The sequence below is a fragment of the Lepidochelys kempii genome, chromosome 9, assembly GCF_965140285.1.
Source record: "Lepidochelys kempii isolate rLepKem1 chromosome 9, rLepKem1.hap1, whole genome shotgun sequence".
Classification (NCBI taxonomy): Eukaryota; Metazoa; Chordata; order Testudines; family Cheloniidae; genus Lepidochelys; species Lepidochelys kempii.
Genome location: NC_136388.1, coordinates 94817244 through 94842177, shown reverse-complemented (window position 1 = coordinate 94842177; position 24934 = coordinate 94817244). Strand labels below are relative to the sequence as shown.

At 40.2% G+C, this 24934-nt stretch overlaps 1 long non-coding RNA gene across 1 annotated transcript in view; it reads left to right on the top strand.

Annotated features, from left to right (window-relative positions):
- LOC140916958 (uncharacterized) overlaps positions 1–24934 on the top strand; it is a 93034-nt gene that overhangs the window by 46465 nt on the left and 21635 nt on the right. The window contains exons 4-5 of the long non-coding RNA XR_012160695.2: positions 10115–10232; positions 17946–18205. This is a non-coding gene — a long non-coding RNA (uncharacterized LOC140916958). The remainder of the gene's footprint in view (positions 1–10114; positions 10233–17945; positions 18206–24934) is intronic.

Here is a 24934-nt window from a genome sequence, read left to right as displayed (position 1 = left end):
GGCGCACCTTGTGTAGTCATATACACCAGTACAAAATGGTTTTAAAACACTATTGTTCTAGTAGAATTTACACCTTCCTTTGCACTGGTGGACTTGATTAAACAAAGTACAGAGCAGTGGAGAATGAGACTCATTGCTAAGTGACAAACAATTAGAGAGCAAATCCTTCTTGTCTTAGGGCAGGTTTACACGACAGTGGGGATAACGCTCTGAGATTGATCCACCGGCAGTCGATTTAGTGGGTCTAGTGAAGACCCGCCAAATCGACTGTAGATCACTCTCCAGTTGACCCCTGTACTCAACCCCCGATGAGAAGAGTAAGGTAAGTTGATAGGAGATTTTCTCCTGTCGACCCCCCTGCAGTGTAGACCCCACGGTAACTTGACCTAAGGTACGTCGACTCCAGCTACGTCATTCACATATCTGGAGTTGCGTAGCGTAGGTCGATTTACCATGGTAGTGTAGACATAGCTTTACTCATGTGATTAACTTCAAGAAGACTATTTGGGCGATTAAGGTGAGCTGAGTTTTGAAAGACACAAGGCTTACGCATATTTCAAAACCTGAGCTTTTATCTACAATTGCCTACAGAGGCACTATGCTTTTGATATCATTGCCGAGTGGATAGTTTCTGGAATATGCTTCCAGAAATCATGATACACAACTCAATATGCTGATTGGCTGGCAATTCTCTCTGTCTTTGGTTTTTCTATAGCTCCTAGTGCTGCAATACATAAGCACTGAGAATTGATAGTAAATACAGCAATGCAGTATTATTCGTGGCGATGCTAAGCAATATTTTAGCATTCACTCCCCTCTAGAACAAATTTAATTTGTACATCAGAATATGAGGTTTCATCAGGGTATACTGCCTAAGAAAGCTGAGATTTTCCATGTCATAGATTCAGCATAACCAGTTTCCTTGAATGACCTACAGTAACTAATAAATCACTCTATATTACACCACTTATAGAATACCAGGAAGCTGAAATAGTAATTTAGCACTTGGCTTCATTAATGATGAACCTTACTAAAACTATGAAAAATTCTGCTGACAGGCCATCTGTTTGCTGTCAGCTAGGAATTGATGGCATGGCCCTAAGCTACATTAGATGCAGAAGAGCCCCTTGCAGAATTCAGCAACTGATCCCAAGAAAGTAAACTTCCTAGTTGTGTGTTCACCTTATCTGCTACTGTACAAAACTAATATCTTTGAAACCAAGGGAGACACAGAAACAAAAAAAAAAATTGTGGCATACTGTTCATTTAAAAATCAAAAAACAAAAAAACCAACCGGGAGATTTTTTATTTTTGTCCTTAATAGAGTAGGATTGCAGAATAATACATGTTCTTCTGAGGTTCATAACACCCAAGCTTTGGTTTTCACAGGGACAGATTGCAGAAGTCTGATTCATGATGGTGTCTACTTGCTCACGAGTGGTACCTCTGAAGTCACTGGGCCTGTTCAGAAATGCTCCCTGAGGCAAGACAGGGTTTTTCTGTCTGACACAGAGAGTGTATCCAATGTAAGCATGCAGGCTGGGGTTTCCGTTGGAATTCAGCAGAAGTTGGTTGCCTACTTTGCTTAAGTACCTTTGAAAATCCCAGGCATAATTGACCTTTATTTATTATTTAGACAGGATCTATTTTTGTGGCTAAGGACTGGACCAGGACATACCAGATATGGGTTTCATTCCTGGCTTTGCTGCAGACTCCCTGTTTGTCAATGGGCAAATCACCAGAGACTTGGTCCAAATGCAACTGGAATCAATGAAAGCTTTTCTGTTTAATTCCATGGAGTTGGACTGGGCCCTTAATCTCTCTCTCTCTCTGTCCCAATTCCCCATCTGTAAAACCCCAGGGATAATAATCTTTCCTTTCTATCACCCTTTGTCGCTTATATTTATTTAGATTGTAAACTTACTGGGCAGGAACTGTCCCTTACTTGGTGTTTGTACAGAAGCCACCCCCAAAGGGGTCTTTAAATGCTACTGTAACACACAGCAATATATAATGTATTTAACCAGTTGCAGTGAAAACATGACCTTTAATGAAAATGCTTGCTCCCTGGTGCAACTCCAAATCTGCTCCATGTGACTGGTTCCTTCCTGACAGCTCAGTTTTGGTTACTGCATTCCCTAAGTCTTGAAAATGACTGCACAGAGCTTCCCCAGGAAATGTGGGGGGCAGGCCATCTGTCTGCTGCTGTGTTGTCTGAAAAGGCTTTTTAAAGTGAATGAAGCACAGTGAAACACTCACTGTAAAAGTAGCAGTTACTAACACTTTATATAGCCACCTCTCATCCTGAAAGAAATCCAAGCACCTCATGGTTCCCCCTCTTGCAGGGTACTGAGTGTCAGTGTGAACTGGGGGTTGCTCAGCACATTGCAAGAGCCAATATCTAAGGTACTGATTTGGCTCTTCCATTACCTCAGAGTTATTAGTGTATTTATCCTCACAACAGGAGGTTGGACAGTGCTGCTGTTCCCATTTTACAGATGGGGAACTGAGGCACAGAGAAAGTAAGCAACTTGCCCAAGGTCACACAGGACGCCTGTGGCAGAGTAGGGAATTGAACCTGTGTCACCAAGTCCTAGGCTAGTGCCACGGGACCATCACACCACACTTGCAGTTTCAAGCCCTTTATACATATAGCACCAATGAAGCTAGCTGGGTGGACACCAGCTAGTTGACAGTACTTTGGATAACTGGGTGAAGATGTTGTGGCAAGGACCCTGGACAAATGCTTACTCTTACAGAACCTACCACAGGATCTTTAATGTGTGCATGGAATAACCTGGATCTCACTTTTTAAAAAAAGTCTCATCTGAAAGATCCGCACACAGTAAACTTCATGGAACTCAATTTATCTGCCTGAGAAAGATAAAGGGCTGAGTCAACCCTGCTGGGGTTTGCAATAAAAGGAGCTGATCAAATTATTGAAATTGTTGGCTTCTAGCGCTCTACTGTAATGATAAAATAACAATGATTTACTGGTAGGTTTATATAGCACCTTTCATTCAAAAGCATCCCAAAATGCTTTACAAACTCATACACAGGCTATATATAGGGATTTCTCACCCACCGCTGACAGGCAGCCTCCTCCAGGGTGAATCATGGGGGCTACTTACCAGCGCTCATCAACAGTACAGAACAATTCAGAATGTAGAGAGATGATGATAATTGTGGGGCTGATTCTTATCTCATTTTACACATATATTTCATTGGAGTAACTCGTCAAGTTAGACCAGAATCTGCCCCTTTTCTAATTAATCTGGAAGGGGGAATGTAGTCTCTCTGTCTGATGTATGACCAGCATGCCAAGGTTATTAGCAACCCTGTTCTTCCAAAAAACACAACAGAGATCTAATGGCCACATTTGGATCTACATTTTCTATCTCCTCAGAAAGACAGCACCTCCCCCAGCATATCAGCCTTCTGGGGAATTGGTTTAGCACTGACTCAGAGGTAAGTGTGCCACCCACTAAATCACCATCAGCATTTCCATAGTGGTTCCTTAGAAGCTTCCCAGCAAAGCCCTGCCTATGCCCAACCTTGCTTAGCCTGTAAAATGTTAACATGATCACATCATAAGAGGTCACAATAGCAGGCCAGCACTGCCCTACTGTGGTTACACTGTCTGCTGGAGAGACATCAAAACCACAGAGAAAGATGAAAGACAGAAGAGAAAAATAATCAGTACCACGTTAAAATGAATTGGGTGCATAGGTAGTATTATTGAGCTATTTGTTCCATGTGCTACTTTAGTGTAATGCTCTTTTTGTGCAATGTTTCGTTGAATTAGCATCTCAGTTGTCACAAGGAGCATCCGTTCTCACAAGGGCATGAAAAGAAAGACACCTTGTTGTTTTGCATTAATCAGTGAGAAATGGCATTGAGTAGCAGCAGCATTATCAAGCAATTTTTAGAGCCTGACTCAGAGTTAGATTTAACTGGTGCTGAGCTATGAAAGCCTCATGAAACCATCACAGAACAAACACCACTGTAAAAATCAAATCCCTTAAACCTTGAAGAATTGGAATTTTACAAGCTATTGTATTTTTATAGCTTTTAAATGCAGGGGAAATCCCTTACATTGTCAATAGACTGATAAAAGAAATAGAGACAGGGTAGAAAGCATAGACTACACTCTTGAAGCTGTATCATTCCACCTTTTTGTCTGGTAGCCAAAAAATTTTAAAGTTTATCTGCTTCCTTTTCAAAGAGGAGCCATTGCTGCCATTTGATTCAAGAGACAAGGTCATTGTCATCCAGCTTGTTAGTCAAGCTTTCCCTAGCTTTGAAATTAGAGCTTAATATGGCCTTGCCAAAAAATCCATGCTAAAAAAAGAGAAGGCACCTCGGCTATAAAAGAAATGCATCATAGCTATTGGATGCTGTTCAGTTCAAGAGGGGCCAGCGGTGGAATGAACACTTTTTAATTATACCCACTCACCCACTAGTCCCAATTAATTGAAGTGGGAATACTGGGGAAACACATAGAAAGGATATTGGCATCCCTCTGTTCCCTCTGAGTGGGCCTGATCCCTCGTATTGGGAGTCATTCCATTAATTCCATGTACAGTGGACTAAGTCCATCTGCCATTGGAACAGATTACCCAGTGAAGTGATGGATTCTCCATCTCTTGATGACTTCAGATCAAGACTAGCTGCCCTTCCAGAACATATGCCTTAGTCAAAACCAGTTACTGAGCTCCATTTACAGAAGTAACTGGGTCAAATTCTCTGGCCAGTGTTATACAAGTGGTGAGACAATACAATAATGCCTTCTGGTCTAAACTCTAGTCTCACTAGAATTTTGGAGGCTTGAGTTGCCTGTCTGTTGCACTGTTCACAATGTGCAAAAAATGGTACAAATTAACCCCAGTCCTCTCAAAACAAGATCCAAGGAGAAATCCCTTGTAGCTTCAGGCATCCACACACAGGGTCTCACCAGGATCCTGTCTCCACCCACACCTGCCTCACAGCTCATAGGGAAGCCATACTATGATTGGATCACCCCCAAGGTGTGGAGTGGGACTTCATGCACAAATTGTCACTTTCAACAGATAAAAGTGTGGATGCCGTACAGAGAGGCTGGAGTGAAAAGCCACTCCCTATGATCCAACCTCTACACCCTCTACTGTAAGATTTTCATTTGGTGGGGTCTGAAGGGACAAAGGAAAATTGTATTTTCCTTTTTTGCCCTTTCACGCAGATCTTGCCATTGTGCAAGTTTCATTCCTTCCTTAACACACACTAAAGGTGATATGGCCTATATTGTGCAAGATCATTCATTAGTTTAAGACCACTACAAAGCATAAACTAGGGTAAGTTTCAGTAAGAGCAGATTGAGTTAGAACTGGGCAGGGGAGGGGAAATCCATCCCTTGATAATTTTTGAGATATTGATATTTTTCATGGTCCCAAATCAGGATGAAAATTCAAAATATTGAGAACGTTCTTGCCCAATAATCTAATCTAATCTATCTATCTATCTATCTATCTATCTATCTATCTATCTATCAGACTGGGTCAATTGAAACATCTCATTTTAATATTTTTGAAACATTTTGGATTGATTTCAGATTTTTTTATTTCTTTTTAATTTTTTTAAATCTAAATTAAGTAAAATTTCAAAGTGAAAATTTGCTCTGAACCAAAAAATTGTAACTTTTCATTTTGAAAATAGCAAGATGGGAAGGTCTTTGAAGGGTTTTTTGGGGGCTTTTTTTGGACCGGGAGGTATGTTGATACCAGCCATTTCTCATGACAAGTTTCAGGTTCAAAGAATCTGCATTTTTGAGGAAAACACATTTTTCTCCCCCAGAAAATTCCTAACGAGCCCTAATCTTAATACCTGAGACTAGCCTTGGTTTAGCCGCTTTTCAGATCCAAATGATTACTTAACAATTAGTTGTAGTCGCCAGCAATTTCATTCTTTTTTTTCTTTTGTTTAGTCTGTTTTGGCAGATTTAACATATATGAGTTTTTAAATGTGCTGTTAATATGCTATGGAGTAGAAGGATTCCTTGAGCTTAATATCGTAACACTAGACCTATTAAGATTTAGTTAGGTTTTGTGAATTATTCTTAACACATAATCACAGCACACATCTTAGCTCCTCTGGGGCCCTGCTAGAAAACATTCTGTGTGTATTCCATAATATAGATCCTTCCTACCGCTGAGTTTTTTTATATTCTTCTTAGTGCCACATAATCTTAGCTTACACCTTAATAGCTCTCTTTGGAAACTGTGGTGCATATGAATACTACACATTTATTGTATTGATCAAAAGTATATATTATTTATTACTCTAATTATTTACTAAAAAAGCACTGTAAATGCATGTGACATTTTTATGCTCCGAATTTATGAAAGTTTATGAATTTATGGAGTTAAAGCCTCTTGAAACTGAACTTCGGGATTAATGACATTACTCTTCCCCAAATGCCAGTTGTAGGAAAGGATGGTCTAGTAGATAAAGAACTGGGCTGGACCACAGGAAACCTGAGTTCAATTGCTGGCTCAACCACAACCTCCCTATGCAACCGTGGACACATCTCTGTGGGCCACCTGCAAAACAGGGATGATACTTTTCTACTTCAAAAGGGTGTCGTGAGGCAAAAACATTTTTTAACAATTGTGAGGTGCTCAGATATGACTGTGTTGAAGGCCATTTAAGAATCTAAGCAGGTAGGTTAGCAGGTGCTTAGCACATGTGAAAATCAGGCCCCTTTTTCAGGTGCTACCTTTAGGCAATCAGGATTGAAAATTTTGTCCTTTCTTCTTAACTTCCCTACCTATATACAATGTTGTTTTATAAACAACAGAAAGGTATTGAATTCCAGGGCATGGACTTTATGGAAGAGCATATTTAACAACTCTAGTAAATAAATGCATTAAGTTATACTGTTGCCATCTTGTAATTTTATCATGTCTTGTGATAGTTGTATTTTCCTTAAAAGGCCAGCACTCAGAGTTATGTGAGTATATCAGAACCTCTATCTACATGAGAAAAAAAAGTAAATGACTAGCCTTTCTTGTAGCAGGGGAAATCTTGTAAACATGAACCTTTAAGATTCAGAAACCAGAAGGCAAGTGGAAAGAACCCCAACATTGTCTGAAAAATCATACAATTTTTTTTTTAAATCTCATGATTTTGGGGGGTCTGGCTCCTATTTTTTTAATACTTGGTGCTGGCAATACTGTAATGAATTAAACTAAAACATCATTCTAAACCTCTCCCTGGCAATAATCTAAGACCTGGATCCTGCAAGTAACTGCACAATGAGGAGCCATATACCCACACAGAATCCCATCAAAGTCAATGAGACCTAAGCATCGATCCACATGGAGTCCTTTGTAGCATTGACTCCCAAAGGGTTTATTTGAAATTCAAATAATAATACAGAACTGAGACATGGTTCTGACACATTCCAATCCAGAGGGAATTTCCCTGGTTGAACTATAGTCTGATGGAAATGCTGACAGAGACTTACTAGCTATACTATAAATAGAAATATGCCTCTGAAGGAGGAATAAGTTGTTCTCTTATAACATTGTTTTAGCACTCCCACACACTGTTTACCTGGATTTCCAGTTACTGGTTCTGTGAAAGGTCCTTAAAATGAAGGTAGAATGGAGTTACTTTCAACAGTGTAACTGTTAATTCACTTGCATTCCTGTGTGTGTGTGTGTGTGTGTGTGTGTGTGTGTGTGTGTGTGTGTGTGTGCGCCTAAACAGGAAATTCCTTCCTAACTATAGATTGTTTCGAGACATTTTAATAGAGAACAAAACTATAAAGGTGAGTGGATAAAGAGAATGTTTTCATTTACAGCCTTGACATTCTGAATAGTCAATTCTCTTCTCTTTCTAAGGGCCAGATTTAGGTGCCTAACTACCTTTGTGGATTTTATGCCTTACTCAACAGATAGTCCCACTGATGTCAGTGGGAATACTCATAGAGTAAATTGCTACTTAGTGTGCATAAAGTATCAGAATCTAACCCTATACCACTGTACTGGATCTGTATATTGGCATACGAACACCTCATTATCTATTTGTCTGCTCATGGGAACATTTTAATATTATTATTTATTATTATTTATTATTTATTACTTCATGAATTTATAAAGTGGCCATCACCATAAGATCTTTTACTCATGTGCCCTACAAACAACTATCCCATCACACCATCCTTCTCCGCATAGCCTCTTGGAAGCACTACATCTAGAAATGGAATTCAGTTCCATTGAGTCAGAGTTGCTGGTAAAGTGTCCTTTGGTCAAACAGTGCTTCCTGAAAACAACACTTTGGTAAATATGGGGCTTGCCCCAACGCCCTTTGAAGTCAATGATCAGGCCCTCTGGGGACAAGAAATATAGGTTTCTGCCCTTCAGGGCCCCTAACTCAAGGGTAGGAAAAGATGCTCGTATTGAAACCCTCGTGCTAACAGCAGGTTTGTACAAGATCGCTGCTTATGGCAGCAAACGCATGTACAGTAGTATGAGTGTTTTTCTAATATATATTACTCAAGATGAGATGCTGACTCAAATGAGGTATTGTAACTTTCAGTGACTATAATGCCTTGTAGTTTGGATATGGCCAGGACATCTAATGGGAAAATTAACCAAAGTGCTCTGTCTCATATATTACATAATGAACTGGCTGCAGTCATGACTTGCTATCCTATTTCTTTTTATTCAGATCAGCCACAACAGAAAGCAGCACTCCCCATACATTTCTTGGTGTATAATGTTCCCACACTCACAGTGTGTTAAATATTGTTATGAGAGGAGTAATGCTCATCTATTAATGTTTGTTGATTTAGTCACGGAGGGCAAAATTCCCCATAGAAAGTTGAGAGGTCATACAGTCAACCCACCCATAGCATCAGCATGTGGGGCTAATGGCCCAGACTCTGCTGGGCAAACCTGTCATTGTCAATGTTAGCTCTGTGACTTAGCAAATAATTTGTTACAGGGAAGAAACATGGGCAGCATGGACCCTCAAAATATTATCCAGCATGAAATTCAAAGAGAAAAGCCTTCTTGTGGATGCAGCAACTACACTTGTGAATCCATTCTGTAGAAAGAGAATAATTCTTAGGTACTACAGATGTTGTATCATCCCTTGTGCTCACCCCACCGAAAGAAAGAGACTCCATAGTGATGTTCGGTAATCACACTTTTGCTTTATTTAAACTTCCCTAAAACCACCAGGCAAATCTTCCTTTCAATTATTTGTGCTAGTGCAAAGGGTGAAGATTATATGTCACGGTTCCTCCCCCACTCTGAACTCTAGGGTACAGATGTGGGGACCTGCATGAAAAACCCTCCTAAGCTTATCTTTACCAGCTTAGGTCAAAACTTCCCCAAGGTACAAAATATTACCCCCGTTATCCTTGGACTGGCCGCTACCACCACCAAACTAATACTGGTTACTGGGGAAGAGCTGTTTGGACGCGTCCTTCCCCCCAAAATACTTCCCAAAACCTTGCACCCCACTTCCTGGACAAGGTTTGGTAAAAAGCCTCACCAATTTGCATAGGTGACCACAGACCCAAACCCTTGGATCTGAAAACAATGAAAAAGCATTCAGTGTTTTACAAGAAGACTTTTAATAAAAAATAGAAGTAAATAGAAATAAAGAAATCCCCCCTGTAAAATCAGGATGGTAGATATCTTACAGGGTAATTAGATTCAAAAACATAGAGAACCCCTCTAGGCAAAACCTTAAGTTACAAAAAAGATACACAGACAGAAATAGTTATTCTAGTCAGCACAATTCTTTTCTCAGCCATTTAAAGAAATCATAATCTAACACATACCTAGCTAGATTACTTACTAAAAGTTCTAAGACTCCATTCCTGTTCTGTCCCCGGCCAAGACGACTACAGACAGACACAGACCCTTTGTTTCTCTCCCTCCTCCCAGCTTTTGAAAGTATCTTGTCTCCTCATTGGTCATTTTGGTCAGGTGCCAGCGAGGTTACCTTTAGCTTCTTAACCCTTTACAGGTGAGAGGAGCTTTCCCCTGGCCAGGAGGGATTTCAAAGGGGTTTACTCTTCCCTTTATATTTATGACATTGTAATTTCCCAATTTTTTTGTAGTTGAAGCACCGTGGGAGCTATCAAATGGAGAATGCAGACAATGGGTCTCAATCCCTGGTGGGCTGTGAAGTACAGTGACTGTGCACCAGACAGAGAATATTCAACTCATAATGACATGGTTAGAGAGAAGCACCAATGCTTAAAGTCCGAGGATGAAAAACTGGATTGTCTTATCCAGATATTTTTGTTTTCACCTTTTCCCCCCTCTTGTGTTCCTTTCCTTTCTCCTCCTCCCTGAACAGGAAGCCTAGTTAATTGCAGTCCACAGTTCAAGAGATGTTCACATCCCTGACCTGAGCCATTTTAATACGCTCTAATTTTCTTCGTATTAAATATGCATCTAGTGGGAATGAGGATAGCAAAGTGAAAGGAGAGAAGGGGAAGAAATACAAGGTTCCAGTTATACACATACTGTATTAATGGGTGCCTCCCAGTTTTTAATGTGTTTATCCTCACAATATCCCTGGGAGGTAGGGAAATGTATCATTTCCCTAATGCTACAGATGGGGCCTGAGGCATAGAGAGTCTATATGACTTGCTTGAGGCCCACAGGAAGTCTATCGCAAAGCAAGGAAATTGTCTTAACCCGCAGAGTTACTTCCTTCTAGCTGCTGCACTAACAAACCTGAAAACTACCTTGAAGATTAAGAGAGTCCAAGGCCAAAAGGTACCATTGTGCTTATCCCGTCTGACCTCCTGCATAGCACAGGCCATGAAACTTTCCAAAATAATGCCTAGAGCAGATCTTTCAGAAGAAACATCCAATCTTAATTTAAAAAATTGCCAGTGATGGAGCATCCACCATGACCCATGGTAAATTGTTCTAACAGGTGAGTATCCTCACTGTTCTTTCCAGTCGGAATTTGTGTAGCTGCAACATCCAGCCATTGACTCGTGTTATATCTTTCTCTGCCAGACTGAAGAACCCATTATCAAATATTTGTTCCCCATGTAGGTACTTATAAACTGTGATCCAGTTGCCCCTTAACCTGATATCTTAAATCACTGGGTCTGCCCAGGGGACAGCGAGAGAATGTGTAATTGATTTGGCAGAGTACTAAAATGATGTGTTTGAAGCAAGAGAGAACACTGAACTGGTGTATGTTTGTTTGCCTATGAACATGTGAGGGAGTCTGACACTGATATAGTTTTGTTGGGCAAGGCAGCGACTTGCAGTGTGTGTGTGTGTTTCTTTTCATTTGTACAGAGGGGAAACAGTTGGGACAAGATGGTTATTTTTACAGGGCAGGGACTATTGTTTTATTACTATTTTTTAACTTTTAAGTGTGTGTGTATGTGTGTGTGTGTTGGAGATGAGTACATTAATGATGGGGAAAGGACACCCACATGGAAATTTTGCTAGGAGGCCCATCTATAAATCATTGTGAAAATTCCTTCCTTTCTTTTTAGGGGCATGGAAGGGGGGTTGTTAAATCAAGCCCTAAAGATTATGTTAAAACATCAATTTGTATTACTGTTACTACTGTACTGCTAATATTTACAGTAGCTTATCTTGGAATAATAAAATCTGATTACTGCTGCCTACATATAAAATCATTTCTGGTGTTAGCTTGCATTACTATAGCAGCATCAGCTTAGTTACTAAGAGTGTTACAATTACCCTTTGCTGGTCTCTGCCAATTTTCAGTGCATTCTGATGAAATAACTCTCATCTTTAGGTATTGCATTTGTTGCTTATTCCATTGTTTGTTGATTCATTTTTAATTCTCTCTGTGTGTATATACAATTGTCCATTTAGTTATGACAGTTTTTTTAATACACCACAGATGAAACAGTTGTTCAGTCTAAAGACAAGACAGCGTTTCTGGGTATACATTGTATGTGGAGCCTTCTGGCCCTGAGTATCAAATTCCAGTATAATGAGAACCTTGTGCTTATGTATACTAAACAGGAATTCAGCTTATACTGCCAGAGATTTGGCAGCAACCAGAGACTGAGCAGTTGCTGCCAAAAATTGCTGGATATTGTGTAAGCCCTTGTACTACACAGTGTGATAATTGAAAAGGTCCATGTGCAAAAGTTGAACTGGCAAATAAAATATAGATAGTAAAGTGACATTCAACCATCTGTTGCATATCACAAACACACTGGATTTACTTGCCAATAAGAGCAGAATGTTGCCATATCGTTGTACATATGATTAATAATGATGTGCAAAATTCCTAATTTTCGCTTTGATTTTTTTTTTTTTGGAAGGGGAAAAAACATATTTAGGTGTGAATAAGTGATGAGTGAACCTCCAAGAGTCTAAAAGTTCAGGTTTGGTGTTTGAAAAGTATTTACAGTTTCAAAAGCCTTTCTGGAATGTGGGAACCTTTTCAAATCTGCAAAACAGGGCGAGAAACCTTATGAAAATAGATTATTCCTTATTCCTCTCTGTCTAGGCTAGGAACACAAAAGAAAGGTGTTTCTTTGGGTATTTTGGCATTTCCAGGTCAGCTGTGCCAAAACATTATCATGGAAAAAAGATATCAAAAGTTATCAAAACATTTCAGAACTGGAGGAAAAGTTCAATTTGATTTTGACGCCCAAAACCACTGAAACCATTTCCCAGCTGGACTGCCTGTCCCTAATGTGAATTTCTCCACTCTCCTGAAAATACTGAAATTATGTGTGCTAGCTGAACTTCTCCTAGACTGTTCATTGACTGGAAGGATGCCATGGGTAACTCCACTCAGAAGTCCAATCTTTTCATGGGCTCCTAGGTAAAAATCCACTTAACATGTCTTTATTGTCTTGCGATTAAAACCTTTTTTCACTGTATGTCATGAACAGCTGGACTCCTTTAGAACAGGAAAGTGCAATTATTCTGTAATGTTTTTATGCCACCAGAGATCAAAAGAAATAGTCAAAACACCAAGATGACTTCTTAAAATGAAATCAAAATAATTTCTGTGCCCCTAATAATTCCTGCTCCCCGCCCCCTTAAATTATCTCTCCAAGGATGAAATGGAGGATGACAGGACTGAAGGAGATTAAACAGATGAAGACTACTTGTAGGAAAATGGCAAACATCCTAATCTTCTTGATTTACACTAAAACCTAATACTTATCCAGATCTCCGTCATGTCAAAAAAGCAACAAAAGAGAGGCATAATTAATTTCTCAAGTGCACTCCAGATTACATTATTTTCTGTAGCCTCCATTGTAGAATCCTATTTTACTGTATATTTGCAACTGAAGTCTTCGGATCAAATTTAGCTCCCTTTCTTCTAGCAGTCTGACGTCATTGTTTTAGTTTATTTGTTTGAACGCCTTGCTATTTGTTTGAAAGTCCTATGCTAATTGCTTGCGTTCCCGCACATGCTACCACTACCCTAATCATTGTAATTATACTAATCATGCTGAAGGACCTTGTGCTTGCAATACTCTCAATGCTACTGGACTCTATGGCATTGGAATGAAATGATGTAATCAAAACAACTTCCACTCATTGTTCATGCTTGTCAGAAAACAATCTAATCTAAACCTTCCTCCGCTGTGCCACAGATCACACACTGTAATGTCAGTTAGAACATCTTAGAACACAATTCTCTGCTGCCTTGTACTGTATATGGTCTTTTATAGCCACGCTAAGTGGTTGCAAAGTACTTTTGCCAGTGTTCAAGTGAGAGGAGAATTCCTATTTTGTAGCAATTTAAGGCCTTTGCAAAGAAGCTACATAATTATCCTTATGCTTTGGTGATAATCCACCAATAAATGTTGGACAACTAGAGATTTTTAACTCAAATAAATTGATTGCCAATTAATTCTAGTTTAGCCAACACATGTGTACATGCAGACTGGACATTCCACGGTACACCTCAAACATCTGTGTTCTGGAAGGTTGGTGGAGTGGCCAAGCTCACATACAAAATGTGTTAGTTAATGCAAATTGATTGGCAATCAGTTAACCCCAGTTGAAACTCTAGCACTGACAAACCCTTAAATAACCTGTGTTAGGTGAAACACTTCTTCTAAGTACAGGTTATTTCATTACAGACTTTTTTGACCTTCTACTGAAGCACCTGGTGCTGGACATTGTCAGAAACAGTGTACAGGATCTGAATCTAATCTGTTGTGCCAAGTCCTAGGGTTCTTTGTAATTTCAATATTTCTGCTTCCTTTCCTGGATGAAATCAGGAAGCACAGAGGTACACGGAAATTTTAAATTGTCCAAGACAGATTCTCTACACAAAGCATGTGGAAAGCTGTGTTGAGTGTGTAGATGAGGATTCCCCTTGAGTAGAAGGGAATAAACGGTTCACATGAAGGTGTTGTATCTGGATCTATCCATCAGTTCCACTCCCTGCACTCTCCTTAAAACATAGGGGATGTGGTGGGATAGATTGGAGAAGAGAGAGGATGTGGCCATAGCATGTTATTCTCTGGTTGTCCTGGGCCAGTAAATAAGTGCAGAGAGAGCCAGTAGTGCACTGCTAATGTAATTTAGAGCAGCCCCGAGGTTGCTTTAGAGTATAACTGTGATTTAACTATTTCCCCTAGGTATTCCCAGGATTAGGGGTGGAAAGGTGGCTTAAACCACCTTTAAACCACGGGGGGGAGGGATAGCTCAGTGGTTTGAGCATTGGCCTGCTAAACCCAGGGTTGTGAGTTCAATCCTTGAGGGGGCCATTTAGGGATCTGGGGCAAAAATTGGGGATTGGTCCTGCTTTGAGCAGGGGGTTGGACTAGATGACCTCCTGAGGTCCCTTCCAACCCTGATATTCTATGATTCTATGATAAACACAGACTTCCTCCCTCCTTGAGGCTAGCACTTGAGTAAAGCTCAGTGTCCACCCCGTATCTGCTTCACACTTAGCTCTCTCACACACGTGAATGAACCAATATTTCTTCAAACAACCCCAAAGTTTGGGCTCAGTTTGTGTGGTGGCAAAGCTTTGGGGAAAGGGGATCTTATTTTATCCTATAGCATTTCACCCCATATTTCCTCCGGATGCAAGACGTCTAAACTGCGGCGCTGAACGGTTTATAGTTTATCATTGACTGATTGGGCAAGTTATGCCATTTTATTTTTAAATGCCCAGAGCACTGAGTGAGTGGTTCTTCTCCCCATGAAGAAAAGTTCCACATATTGATTGAACGAATACATTTGTTTCATAGCATTCCATCGCATAAGACACCAGATGGACGCCCTAAGCCTTTAGTAAATTCAGAAAAAAAAAAAAAAACAATATGCCGTCTGTCTGCTCCAGCTAAAAGCATAAGTCAAACGAAGATAAATGTGTCCCACTTGTTTAAATAAGTGGTGCAGGCACAGCTGCAATAAAATTTCTGGCATTTTGTAATTCTCAAATACTTATAACCCTAGACAAACTAAGGAAAGAAAATATTTGTCATGATTTAATAGATGTTCAGAGTTTTTGCTAGCTGCACACAGAACTATTTTGACAGGCTGCTGGAACTGAGGAAACATAATGGACTGCATATTGGAGGGGAAGTCATTCATTGTACAGACCACATCTTTTCGTGTATGTAGCACTAAACTAGTTTTGAGCGATGATTTGCATTATAATTAGCATTACAAGAAGAAATGAACTTATTTTATACAATTTCCCTCTTTGCCTGAATCTCAGAGTTAGCACTTTAGAAGGGGCTGACGAATAATCATATATTTGAACTGGTAAAGTGGATTGGGAAAAACAAGACTCACAAGTACAAGCCTCCTGATAGCCAGAATGCAAAATGTAATGCGGCTACTCTCAAATAAGGCTGAGGATTAAATGGTGAAATATTTGACAGTGGCTAATGAGCCATAATCATAAGCAATAGGATGGTAAAGGGAAAAGAGGGAATTGCTATGAAACCCCTTTTTTTCTGATTAATCTTTAGGTTTTTGTTCTGAGTTCTTTTTTCCCCCACATACATCTGAATTGCTCTTTCTTGCCAGTTTGGACCTGAAACTAATGGCTTGTGACCATATAATGAGTTGTAATATTTAACTTGGATTCTGTGATCCCAAGCCTACTTGGAAGTTTTGTTCTACATGTGACAGTGTGGGGAAATGTCCTCCTACTCATCTGGTGTTGAGAATATAGCCAGCAGTGTCAGATGTTCATTCTGCACTCTCGCCCTTTCCTTGTGTTCTGCTCTAGGGAGAAGAGAATATAGATTACTTTCACTGAATTTTTCTAGGTTCTGTTCCTTTGGCTCTCAGCAATTGTCTAAAGCCTTTTCTGAAAACATCTCTAGCCAGGCAGTGCTGTGTGGGGGTTAGATCAGAGTACTCAAATGCTGTTCCTATTTCTGTCACTACCTTGCTCTGATTAAAGTCACTTAGGAAGAGATTTTCAAGACTGCTCAGCATTGGGCCATCTCTGCTCCCACTGAAGTCAATGACAGTCTTAGAGATATCCTAACTCTGCTGCTGTAGATATCTATGGTAAAACTCTCAATGGCTTCAGTGGGAACCAAGTCATGGTTATCCTGGCAAATCCCAAAGGGATGTAGCCTCCATGAAGATCAAGCACCACCCAGCTCAGCCACCGACAAGCAGGACCCCTCTGGAGGTTAGTACGTTCATGTCATGAGGATGTTTTTACAGAAGCCAACCGCCTGTGACAATTTGATCAATTGTCCTTGTAGCTAAAATGGCCAAGATTTTGTCAACTGCTAAAACAAAAATGACCAATGAAACCTGGTGAAAGGGCCATTTGAGGAGTAAAGTTAGGTCGACATTAAATGCTTTTGAAAATCCCACCTTAGCTGCTTTTGCCCAGGCCTCAGTCTACCCATCCATAAAGCAGGGCTAATACCCACATTACAGGGGACCCTGCGATGCTGGAACAACTATCCTTTGGAAAATACTATTGCATGACTTTACTTTAGCTGGAGGAAATTTGTTACATAAATGCCAAATACTATTAATATATTATTCTCTGAAAATACTGACACAATATTTTCGAAAGAATAGTGGGAATGCCTGCTTGTATTGATCTCAGTTTGAGACAACAAGTTCTCTTTAGACATAAGGACAAGTCAGGACACGCTAAGCAAATCACTCTGTTAATGAGTCTAAGAAAAGTACTCAGTCTCCCTCTGTCTAACTTATTTATCTTATTTCCTTATTTTGAACAAAAATTCCCATTTCTAGCTATGCTTATCTAACAATAATTATCCTAGCAAATCAGCCTGAGGATCCCAACAGTACAAAAGTGTAGCTTTTCTGCAGCTCTTTGTTTTCTCTGGCTGGGATGCAGCTGTGCATTTAAATTAGGATGCTACCTGGAAGGATCACTGTTGTTATTCCTTCCTAGAAAGAGCAGTTATTTCTTTTTCAGAATCACTTCCACTCTAGAATTATTTCTTCCTTGATTCAGCTATTTCATTAACCTGAGAAGACTGGCAATCACAGGCTGTCTGGCAGAGATGCCCTTGCATTTGCTAAAGAAGTAATTCTGCTGTCAGGTTCAGGTCACACCTCTTATTTTCACCGTAGTGTCATCATGGTTCCAAGCACTTTTCATTTATTGAAGCCCCCCAGGTGATTTTAGTAGTGGAGTATCAGCACCTTCCTTTGCCATCTCAGCTCTGGTTCATTTCTTCCAAGGTCTCCTCAATATTCTAATTCTCCCATTTTTCATCTCTTACAAATATCCATTTCTCATCTCATCTATCTACTTATCTATGGCCCCATCTTAGATGGCCCCATCGCCATCGTATCTGAGCATCTTCCACTAGTGCATTAAGTAATATGACTCTTCTCTCGTGCTCTCACCAGGGAGAGAATTGTGTGTGCAGTTTAGTGTTTTGTTTTGGTAGGGTTTACACACACACACACACACACACCTTTTCTGTGTTTATGTTACAGAATGCAAGTCAAAGAAGTGTGCCGTATACTTGGTGAGGAAGATGGTGAGGTTTGTGATGGTCCTTTGTTCCTGTGGGAGTTTGATCTGCAGTTTCAGACCAGCCCCTGAAAAAGCTCTGTCTCCTGCATAGACAAGATTTATCCTTGTGGTGGACAATTCTGTTGTGCCTGAGGAGTGGAGCTGTTGAGCATGGTCTTCATCCTGGAGCTTCAGGAGATCTTTTCGCTACCCTGGGCCCACGCCACACAGCCTCTTATAGGTAAGGACCAAGGGTGAGATCCACAAAGGGCTTGGGCATTGGATCTTTTGGTGCCAGGGATCCCTTTGCAATGCATGGGGAGAATTAGGTGTCTAAGAATGGGATTCAGACCAGCCAGCAAGCTGAGTGAGGAGCCTATAAAATAGCCAGTAGGAAAAGCTGAGAATAGGTTTGGCCCCTAGCTCTGAGCCAGAAGGAGGCACCTATTGTTGCCCAGGATTCACAGCTGTGATCCCTCTCCTGGAGTTAGTGCTGAGCTGGTTTAGCTGGCTTTCTCATAAAAAATGAGACAAGGACCCAGCACATTAAAGCCAATAGCTCAGTGGTTAGGGCACTCAGCTGTCAGATGGAAGAGCTGGGTTCAAGTCCTTCCTGCAGAACAGGCAGAGTGGGGATTCTCATACATCCCAAGGGAGTGCAAGTCAGGATTCTGACACATATCCCCAAATAGTGCCAATCCGGTCACCCCTTGCTGTCTCTTGTGTGAGGCATGCTCTGATAAGTATGCTCTGAAAATATCTACAACATAGGGCCCCACAGGCAAGCTAGATGGGTGAACACCTAGTCTGAGTGACCTGCCAGAGATTAGGTGTCAGCTAGGATGTCCAGCAGTTCAACAGTGTCAGGACTTAATGTAGTCTTGTGCATGCCCACTGGCAGAAACTTAGGTGCCTCTAGGGTTAGGCAGAAGCTTAGTGGGGGTTTTGAGGATCTATATTTTGGAGTCAGCCCGTTAAGTCCTTTTGTGGATCTAGCCCTGACGCCTTGGACTTGATTTCTATGGGAAAGCCAATGTAGAGAGCAAAGGAGACCTGGGGTCTAGCTGAACTGTGCTGGGATAGGGCAAGGAGAACTTCACATAACACATCTACCTGCTCCCTTGATCCTCCACCTAATGGGCACATTGACCTGGTAGGTTACTGTAGATGGTATATATACTAGTAATGACATAGGTACATGAATACCTGCACTGCCTGCTCAGGGACTTCTGAATCTTCCAGAGGTTCCCACAACATCTGCATTCATAGTCACCTGAGTAAAGCATATATATTACATTCTCCGTAATGCATCTACTTGTGAGCATGTAGCAATCAGGAGAATTGGCTAAGAAATGGAATTATTAATAGGGTAAGGAATTTTATACTGCTATGTCACTAGTTCACATCCCACCAAGATCAGTAGTGAATGAAAGTCATTAGCACGTAAAGGCTGGGAAATGAGGTAATGGCCTCAATCCATAGCTGATCACATTACAACTAGAGAGCTCCTTTCCTTTATCAACAGAAGTGTCAGTCCTAGAGCCTGGAAGACGCTTTCCCTTTAAAAAATGGTCAAAACCCAGGTCGAAGGCATACTGGTAGAGGAGCATGTGAAAGCTTCAATTGCTGCTATTTCTGCCATATACATTTTGTGGCTAAATAGAAGACGTCTATCCGGGCCTGTCAATCCGGCAAGTCTCAGGAGCGCTCCATTCATTCTGAGAAAAGATGGTTCCGATCAATGACAGATTAAAAGCCCATAGTCATAAATTATTCATGGTAATCAATGCCAATAACTGAAGCGTGCCAACCAGTGAAAACATTGACAAATGACATGGCTTGCCACAGAAACAGGCTCCGGATCAATAGTAAAGAGAGTGTTACATTTAGATTAGGGAAGTGGAAAAAATAGCAAAGGTGAAAAAAAAAAGAATAATCAAAAGCAAACCACAGCTTAAAATCCATAAATCACTCAGTCATAAATAATTAAGGGGCCACAAAAAGAACAATCCTCTTTCTCGAGGATCTACAACAGTCTGCCTTCGAAACACTTTTGGGTTACTGAGTAAAGTATTTTTAACCCGTTCTTTTCCCTAATATTAAAATCACAGGGAATTTAGCGTTTCTAATTTAGATTAAACTGCGGGGCCAGACCCTTAGCTGGTGTAAATCAGTGTCGTTCCATTGATGTCTCTGAGTCTGCATCAATGTGTATCAGTGGAGGATCCAGTCAATAAATCTGGGCAGAATTTAAAAAAATGAGCTGCTTAAAAATTATATTTGGCTCTGAGCAGAATTCCACAGAAAGTCTCCCAAATTTCAATTGGCTTTTGGGTCAGGCTCATTGTCCCTGTTCTTTGCCACAGCTGGGAATGATAGAGTAGCCATAGTTCCAGAACTTAGCACAATGAAACAACTTTCCCTCTACCTTCACTATTGCCATTCCTCATTGCAGAGGAATGTCTCAGGCAATAGGTCTGGTCCCTCTTTCCCCTAGTCCTGTAGTACCACCAACATGGCACCCTATGGGGCTTATAAACTCCAGAAGGTTGATAATCATTGCTTATGGATGTTCAAGCCTTAGAATACTGACATGCTGGCCAAATTAGGGTAATGCTTGCATCCAGATATAGCCCTGAAAGCACAAGTAGTTGCAAATTTTGCTATGTGAGAAATGGATTTCACCCCTATGGGAGTTTGGAGGTGAGGAAGGCACCTTTATAGGTAGGCATAAGACTAAAAATGTACCAATAATGTTTGTAAAACCTCCCTAATATGTTTCTGAAATAGTACAAAAATATGTGTCATATAAAGGGCACATACTGGGCAGGGGATGGCATAAAACAGTGGTTCTCAACCAGCGGTATGCATACCCCTGGGGGTATGCAGATGTCTGCCAGGAGGTAAATCAACTCATCTAAATATTTGCCTAGTTTTACAACAGACTGCATGAAAAGCACTAGCGAAGTCAGTACAAACTAAAATTTCATACAGACAATGACTTGTTTATACTGTTCTATATACTATACAATGAAATGTAAGTACAATGTTTATATTCCAATTGATTTATTTTATAATTATATGGTAAATATAAAGAAAGTCGGCAATTTTTCAGTAACAGCGTGCTGTGACACTTTTGTATTTTTATGTCTGATTTTGTAAGCAAGTAGTTTTTTAGGCGAAACTTACAAAGCAGACTCGTGGAAGGGGTACAGTAGTCTGGAAAGGTTGAGAGCCACTGGCATAAAATATTAAGACAACTGCCTGAGACAGAGTAAATAACTCTTCGAATGCATTCACTCTCGCTCTCACTAGCTGTCTATGTGCAGGTAGACATGCAGGGCCTTTGGTTCTGCGGGTGGATATTTGTGTCCATAATGAAATGACTCCACAGCAAACTGAATGCATTTAAATATTAATAATGAGAAATCTAATAATAATTTGACTCCAGAAAGCCAGATGTGTAACTACTAATATTTGCACCTGCAGCTTAATCCTACAGGCAAAAATGTGAATATAGACGCAGAATTGTGCCTGTAAAAACAGACCACATGGGGAGCTAGGTTGAAAGTATCATTTTAAATTCAACTGAAGTGCTGCAACTGACAGCATCCAATAACACAGCAAGAGTTCTAAGAATTCACCCTATATTTTCTGTCTGAATAACTGACATTTAGACTGAGATTTCCAAAGTTCCCTGAGGAAACTGATGCCCCGTTCCACTAAAATTAATGGGAATGTGACATCCAATTCCCGGAAGCAGCTTTGAAAATCTCGGCTTGATCATTTTTCATTCAGTGATTTATATTCTAGTCCTGCATGCTGTAAGCAGACTGTGATTTTCACCCGTGCAGTTTCCTCTGCTCTCAGCGAACCGTGTTTAAAGTGGCTATTTTCTTCCAGTACCTGATCACTTGGCTCACTGTCATTGCCAATACATACACTTTTTTTGTTTCAGTTTTGTCCAATGCATCCTTGTTTCCAGTGAAGTACACAGTTTAGTAACAGATTATATTACTCGCAGAGAAAAGCATCAGTGCATGTAACATATCAGTATTGGTTCTTAGCATGGCAATAGCCTTAAATGTATTGTAACAAGAATCTCCTTCATGCTGAGTGTGCACAAATGTTTCTTAATTTCAGCTGCAGTACAGATTCAACAAATAATTCCACATTGTATGGTGCAGATACACAAGGGGACCACTTCTCAAAGGAATGTGTCTTTGAGAGTTACTGCAAACTTCAAATATTTTGGATGCACACATGTTTTTCAAGAGGAAAAAGTGATATTATTAAATTTTGTGAAGGGTGTTTCCCTTCAGATGGTCTATCCTTTATACCTTATTCCATCTTCTCTTTAGGTACAGGATACAAACCCATTAATAGAAGGGATCAGGAGTATTAGGGACCAAGACCATTATAGGTAGATTTTGTTTGTGTGAGGGTGTAGGGACCATAACTCGTGAGGCTGGTCCCCAAAGAACATTCCCAGCCACAGGATTTCAGTCCCATTTCTTCAGGGATTTAGTTTTATTTCTTCAAAATAAGATTATGTAAAACAAGTTCAACATCTCAGTCATGCCCTTTCCCCCCAACCCATTGTGGTCTACTTATATACGCCGTCTACTGGAACTAAGATGGGGCTCTCTTCCTCCCTCTCCTCCCTAGCTCATTCCTGAGAGGATTACACAAAGTACTTCAGGTCGATTCAAATACTAAAATATTCCACTTCAGGTTGAAACAATACATTTCATTTCCATTTTGCTGTTGGAAATTTTCCAGCAAGGTGGTTTCTGAGTCATCCTCCCTCCCTACTTCTTCTTTTCGCATACAGGGTAGTACTTTACTGCTGCCCTCCACCATCAGCAAATCACAACTCCTCCCCCCACCACTCACTCTGCCAATGCTCCATCCACTTCCTTCTCACCTCTTCCAGGGAGAGAGTAGGCAGGTAAGTAGCCCTTACTCCTACACACCTAAACCCAAGGTAGCCTGTACTGGGGTGTAAGTGTAAGGGGTTTCTTATTGTTACGCCCTTGCACTGGCTGATACTCCCCCCATGTGAAAATTCACAACAGAATTTGAGTTAATGGATTTGAGAATTTGTTGATATTAGAATTGCTCCTGCTAGACATAGAATCATAGGAATGTAGGGCTGGAAGGCACTTTGAGAGGTTTTCAAATCCAGCCCCCTACACTGAGGCAGGACCAAGTAAACCTAGACCATCCCTGGCACATGTTCTTAAAAACCTCCAATGATGGGGATTCCATAACTTCCCTTGGAAGCCTATTCCAGAACTTAACTATCTTTCTAGTTAGAATTTTTTTCCCTAATTTAACTCTCCCTTGCTGCAAATTAACCCCATTACTTTTTCTCCTACCTTCAGTGGACATGGAGCACAACTGATCATCATCTTCTTTATAACAATCTTTAACATATTTGAGGACTGTTATCAGGTCCCTTCTCAGTCTTTCTTTTATCAAAATTAAAAATGTCCAGTGTTTTAAATCTTACCTCATAGGTCAGGTTTCAATTAAGGCTGTCAAACAATTAAAAAATTGTGTGCTTAATCACACTGTTAATAATAGAATACCATTCATTTAAAGATTGTTGGATGTTTTCCACATTTTAAAATATTTTGATTTAAGTTATAACACAGAATACAAAGTGTACAGTGCTCACTTTGTATTTATTTTTATTACAAATATTTGCATTGTAAAAAACAAAATAAATAGTATTTTCAATTCGCCTAATATAAGTACTGTAGCGCAATCTCCTTATCAAGAAAGTTGAACTTACAAATGTAGAATTATGTACAAAAATAACTGCATTCAAAAATAAAACAATATAAAACTTTAGAGCCTACAAGTCCATTCAGACTTATTTCTTGTTCAGCCAATCGCTCAGACAAACAAGTCTGTTTACATTTGCAGGAGATAATGCTGCCCGTTTCTTGTTCACAGTGTCACCTGAATGTGAGAACAGGTGTTCACGTGGCACTGTTGTAGCAGGCATCACAAGATATTTACATGCCAGATGCTCAAAAGAATCATATGTCCCTTTGTGCAAGCATCCAATCTGATGACGAGTTCTGCTTGATAACAGTCCAAAGCAGTGTGGACCGACACATCATCTGAGTCAGATGCCACCAGCAGAAGGTTGATTTTCTTTGTTGGTGGTTCAGGTTCTGTAGTTTCTGCATTGGAGTTTTGCTCTTTTAAGACTTCTGAAAGCATGCTCCACACCGTGTCCCTCTTAGATTTTGGAAGATACTTCAGATTCTTAAACCCTGGGTTGAGTGCTGGAGCTATCTTTACAAATTTCACATTGGTACCTTCTTTGCGTTTTGTCAAATCTGCAGCAAAAGTGCTCTTAAAATGAACATGTGCTGAATCATCATCCGAGACTACTATAACATGAAATATGTGGCAGAATGTGGGTAAAATAGAGCCGGAGACATTCAATTCTCCCCCAAGGAGTTCAGTCACAAATTTAACGTATTTTTTAACAAGCATCATCAGCATGAAAGCATGTCCTCTGGAATGGTGGCCGAAGCATGAAGGGGCATACGAATGTTTAGCATATCTGGCACGTAGATACCTTGCAATGCCAGCTACAAAAGTTTCATGCGAATCCCTGTTCTCACTTTCTGGTGACATTGTAAGTAAGAAGTGGGCAGCATTATCTCCCGTAAATGTAAACAAACTTGTTTGTCTTAGTGATTGGTTGAACGAGAAGTAGGACTGAGTGGACTTGTGGGCTCTAAAGTTTTGCATTGTTTTGGTTTTGAGTGCAGTTATGTAACAATTTTTTTTTTGTAAATTGCATTTTCACAATAAAGAGCTTGCACTACAGTACTTGCATGAGATGAACTGAAAAATGGGGTTTCTTTTATCATTTTTACAGTGCAAATATTTGTAATAAAAATAATAATATAAAGTGAGCAGTGTACTCTTTGTATTCTGTGTT